This window comes from Lolium rigidum, chromosome 1 (assembly GCF_022539505.1).
Source record: "Lolium rigidum isolate FL_2022 chromosome 1, APGP_CSIRO_Lrig_0.1, whole genome shotgun sequence".
NCBI classification, from domain to species: Eukaryota; Viridiplantae; Streptophyta; class Magnoliopsida; order Poales; family Poaceae; genus Lolium; species Lolium rigidum.
In genome coordinates, this window is record NC_061508.1 from 232,834,035 (window position 1) to 232,839,833 (window position 5,799).

Here is a 5,799-nt window from a genome sequence, read left to right on the forward strand (position 1 = left end):
GGCACTTTCTACAGTCAATCCATAAGCCGCGTTAGCCTGTTATGATATCAAGTATCCTGACCGCGGCTTGCACTATGAGCGGGGCGATCGATTGTTTACTTTGTTCCCCGAGCTGGGCAACTTCTTTCCCCTTTCTAATTTTGTCTCGGCCTCGTCCTCCAAGGCTTTCTTCTTCGCAGACTCTTGGTTCCTCTTGAACGCGAGTGCTTGCCTACGAAGTTCACGTAAATAGTCGTCGAGGCAGATTCTTCGCGGCTTGGGACGGTGTGTTCAAAAATGACTTAGCCTTTGCTTTTCCTTGTCGAATATGCGGCTTGGGCTCGCCCTCTATTTTCTTCTTGGACGCTCGCCTTCCATTTCTCCTAAATCGAGCAGCGCGCCCGCCTCGACTTCCTCGGCACTACTTTCCCAAGGCCTCGTGGGAGAGGGCTTCGATCGATACCTCCGGTACCTTTGTTTTCTTAGGTACGTGCAGGGTCGGGTTAATAACCCGGGGCTGCACGCTTCTTCGCCGGGAGGTGGATTGGGGGCGGTACGCGAGTGTCTGATCACCCGCCGGACGAGGACGGGCGGGCGCGGCGCCGGCGACGTGAATGAGGTGTATTAGGTGAAGCACCACCGCCACCGTCACCGCCACCGCCACCGGTCACCGCGCACCGCCACCGTCACCGCCACCGCCACCACCACCACTGCACGGGGTGGACTTGTTGGCGCCTCGCCTCGAAACTTGATAAATTTCTTCTGCCATAGAATGAGCGGCGCTTGACATCTCCAAGTCTTTTCACCCCTTCAGGTGTAGCAATGTCAATGTCCGAGGTCCTCAAACCCTTGGACTATCTCCTCCACGCGTGACACGAGCATAGCCATCTTGAATGGGGTTGTTGTGGTGGAGTGCTCCAGGTGGTAAAGCAACTGCTGATGGCTACCTTCATGGACATGTTCCCGATAGGATAATACGGATGAGCATGCTTTCATCTCCTTTATATCGTCCACGGGGTAGCGAGAGGGTCCGGTGCGGTAATTTCGACCACCGAGGCTCCGGTGCGCAATTTCTATCGTCGGTGCACCGGCCGGTGAGGCCTCCGTGGAAGCCACGCTGCTTCTTCTCCGCTGCTGGCTTCCGAGATCCGATTGGATGATCTTCATGCTGTGCCCCGAGCTGCCTCTCTTTCGGCTACTCGTACACTCACGGTTTTCTTCATCACATCCATTTCCGTTACCAATTGCGCCACAACATCTTTTCCCGATCCATCTTTCTCTTACGGCACGTAACCGTACGGGTCATCGTTGCAGGGGAACCCTATTTTCCACGGAATGGGCCCCATGCCTCGTACACGTCCTCCGTGTTCGGGATTCCCGAGGGCTTTTGTCGGCGTCGTTCTCTCTGTTGAACTTGATCTTCCCCTCTTGAGCATCCTCATTGCCTCAATAAGCTTTTTGGTGGGTGTAATTATTTTGCCTGGTAAACACACTCCCCTGTCTCCGGGTTCAGCGATCCCCCATGCCGTACCTACCGGCTTTTGGCCCTTGGGTCCCATCCCCGTGACTGACGGATTCCTCGCGCCTCTCGGCTCAGTTCTCCATCTTCTCCCACCTAGGCTGCCACAAGCGATACCCTCCTGGCCCCATTTTATGATTGTACTCCTTCTTGGCCGCATTTTCCTTATTTTTTCGATAGTTCAAGGGCTGCTCCGATTTCTTTTGCTTCACAAATTCTGGCCAATCATGTTGCAGTTTCTCATATTGTCCTTTGAAATCCGGAGTCTTGCTTGTATTTCCGGAATGCGTTGGCCATCCTAGAAAGAGCGAACTGTTTGACTAGCTTGCGCCTCTTCTTGTTTTCCGCAATCTTGTTACCCTCCTCATCGTATTTGCGGTATTCGGAGGTAGAACGAAATGTTCCATAAGCTTGTTGAAGCAATCTTTTTTCTCTCTTATCGACAAAAGTGAAACCAACACGTGCCTTCTTTGGCTCATTCCACTCTCGGCGGGTGATCGAGACGTTGTCTCTAACAACGGCTCCGCATTGGTCGACAAACTTGGTGGCGTTCTTGCTGGGCTCCAGCGGCCTGCCGGTTGCTTCGTCGACAACATCGATGGTGCATGTTTCTCCTGCTTTCATCGTCTTGGTTGCGCCACGCTTTGACGACGTACTCGATTTTTCGACGATCCGGCCGAGGGCTAAAATAAGAAAGAGAGTCGCGCGCGTTAGTACACACACATTTATTCAAATCGAGTTAGTTGTATCACCAGACGCTCAATATGTATATATATATACCTCGGCGCCGGAGGTGGTTGCTACTTCCAATTGAAGATCGTCGTTTATCGACGTTCCTTCGGCACCATCTTGCTGACCATGCCCTTCATCTTCACCCTCAAGGTTCAGATAAGAAGAGATATCATCTTCTTCTTCTCCGGTCGGCACAAATGGAATATCGCCATTTATGATGCCGAACATATGGTCTTCAGCGTCCGGATCATAGTTGTCCAGAATCGGGTCAGCTCTATCGTCCGCCATATGTCGAGTCCTGAAAACATGTAGTCAAAACAAATTAATTGTGTATATGCCAACGATTATCACATCTCTTCTACATATAAAGAGAGAGGGCGACGAGGGAGCGAGAGGGGGACGCGGTGTATTAGATGTGTATATGCGGACGATCGACCTCGCCTCGCATGCGGTGACCGCGTGACCGAGAGACCGGTGGCGGTGGCGAAAGGGCGGTGGCGGTGGCGGTGTCGGTGTATATGCAGGAGAGGAGGCGGAGTGGCGCGCTATGGCTCGACGCACTGCTGGGTTGGCGGCGGCTCGATTTGGGGATGAGATTGCCGGGCCAGAAAAAAAAGATGGAGGGGAAGACGGTAACGTAGGTGGGACCAAACGGGGCGGAGGCTCGATTAGTGTACAATTTTAATTAACAAAATGTGAGATAATTAATAAAAACCAAAAAAACAAAAAAAGGGGCCGGCGCCGGCCACGGTCCCTTCGTCGATCTCGCCGGCACCGGAGACGAGACGAACGACCGGGCGGCCGGGGCGCGCGACAACGACGCGGCGAGGACGACGCGGCGGCGACGTCGACGACGGCACGAGGACGACGGCGATTTAGTCGCGATTTCTTTTAAGTTACAAATTTTACAATTTAAATTACAAATTTTAGTTACACTTTTAATTACAAAGTTTAGTTACAATTTAAATTACATGTTTAGTTACACTTTAATTACAAATTTTCGTTACATTTTTAGTTAAAAAAAAAAACTAAAAAAATCCTCTCTGCTCCTCTCTCTTCTCTCTCCGATCTCCCTCTCTCTGTACGTGTGTGTGACGGGCGGGCGTGCGCGCCGGCGCCGCCGCGCGCGGCCATCTGTGGGCCGGCCAGGGAAGGGCGCGCGCGCGCGGGCGGCGAACGGTGGATCGGGCGCGGCGGTGAGCGGCTGTGGCCGGCGGCGCGGTGGCCTGCAGGGGGGCGCGGCGGGGAGGGCGCGGCGGCGAAGTGGCCGAGATCGAGGGGCGCGCGCGCAGGCGGCCGGTACGCGTGGAGGGGCGGCGAGAGAAGGAAAGGGGGGCCGCGGCGAGACGAACGGCGGTGGCTCCTCCGGCGCGGTGGCGTTGTCGAGGGCGATGCGGCGGCGTCGAGGGGGCGGCACGGCGGCAGATCGATGCGTCGAGGGGGCGGCACGGCGGCAGATTCGAAGTGGAAGAAGATGAAGTGGGGGCGCACGGCGCGTGAGTATTTATACTCGACGGCCTTTAGTCGCGGTTCGGGACACAAACCGCGACTAAAGGTTACCCTTTAGTCGCGGTTGGTGTCCCCAACCGCGACTAAAGGCTATTTTCGCCCCAACCGCGACTAAAGGTGCTTTTTCAGATTCATTTCAATTTAAAATCTTAAAAATACAAATATTATATCAAAAAATTTAGAAAAATAAAACTAATTCATTTCAAAATCTTAAAAATACAAATAATATATCAAAAAATTCAGAAAAATAAAACTAATTCAATTCAAAATGTTTAAAATACATATAATATATCAAAAAATTCATAAAAATAAAACTAATTCAATTCAAAATCTTAAAAATACAAATAATATATCAAAAAATTCAGAAAAATAAAACTAATTCAATTCAAAATTTTAAAAATACAAATTATATATCAAAAAAATCAGAAAAATAAAACTAATTCATTTCAATATGTTAAAAATACAAATAATATATCAAAAAATTAAGAAAAATAAAACTAATTCAATTCAAAATGTTTAAAATACATATAATATATCAAAAAATTCATAAAAATAAAACTAATTCAATTCAAAATGTTTAAAATACAAATAATATATCAAAAAATTAAGAAAAATAAAACTAATTCAATTCAAAATGTTTAAAATACATATAATATATCAAAAAATTCATAAAAATAAAACTAATTCAATTCAAAAGTTCGTTGGCCCCCTCTTCCCGCCTCTTTCCAGCCGACCTCTTCCTCTCCTCGTCTTCCCGCCATTTCTTCCCTGTCTTCCCGCCTCTTTCTTCCCGCCAATTGTTTCCCGCCAATTTCTTCCGGCCTCTTTCTTCCCGCCAATTTTTTCCCGCTAATTTCTTCCCGCCACTTTCTCCCCGCCTCTTTCTTCCCGCCTCCTGTCTTCCCGCTCCCATTTTTCCCGCCAATTGTCACTACATATAGGTAGCCCGGCTTGGCTGCAGCATCACATCTCTACAATCTCTCATCACTCTCTCATGGCTTCCACCGCACCCACTCTAACCTACCGGCAGGTGGAGGAGCTTTGCGCCTCGAACTACCCTTGCCCTCCGGGCTACCGCGTCCCTGCCGGGCTGGAGCCTAAGCGCCGGCGGCGTGCCGGTCCCTCCCGTCCCTCGGGGTACTGCGCGCCGGGCGGCCATCACAAACCACTACTACCTCGACCTCACGCCGGAGCGAGCGGATGAATCCCCGCCGGCATCCCGATAACCAGCATACTTGGGACGCCTTCTTCATCAATCGGCGTGAGAGGGCGCTCGCCGGGTATGAGGAGGACTGCTGCGAGCGTCATGGACTACATCACGGCCGGCGATATCCCCGCTGCGCTACCCTCGAGTTCGAGCCACGCAGCGCCGCCCGACGACAGCGGCGACGACAGCAGCGGCGACGACGCCGGCAACTTAGAAGGCGACGACTACCGGTACAACGGTGGCGGCTATGAAGACTACGAGTATGCATATTATACGCCTAGGCAGGAGTATGACTAAATCACTCCAAATTTCATGTATGCGGGAGTATGACTTAGTCACTCCAAATTTCCTATATGCGGGAGTATGACTTAGTCACTCCAAATTTCATGTATGCGAGAGTATGACTTAGTCACTCCAAATTTCATGTATCATCGGTGCTATCTCGAGTCAATTGAATCATTCGAAAATGGACACCAAACACATCACGGGTAATATAATTCACATGATTCATTCAACAAAGTTTGGTACAATAAATTATTACACATCATTTCTTCCCTTGTGTCCTGCTTGCTTACGATTGTGCCGTATCCATGGATCATCCTCATCATTTAACTTAATGCTTGGGTCGGTGTTCACTTTGAAGGGCGGAATTTCAGCAAACATATTATAATCTTCGACATGTCTGTCTTGTCCTCCACTCCCACGATGTTTCTTTTCCCTGAAAGAACAATGTGGCGCTTTGGATCATCGCATGATGTACTGATCGTTTTCTTATCTTTCCGTTTCCTCGGTTTGCTACTCATGTCCTTCACATAGAAAACCTGAGCGACATCTTTCGCTAGGACGAATGGTT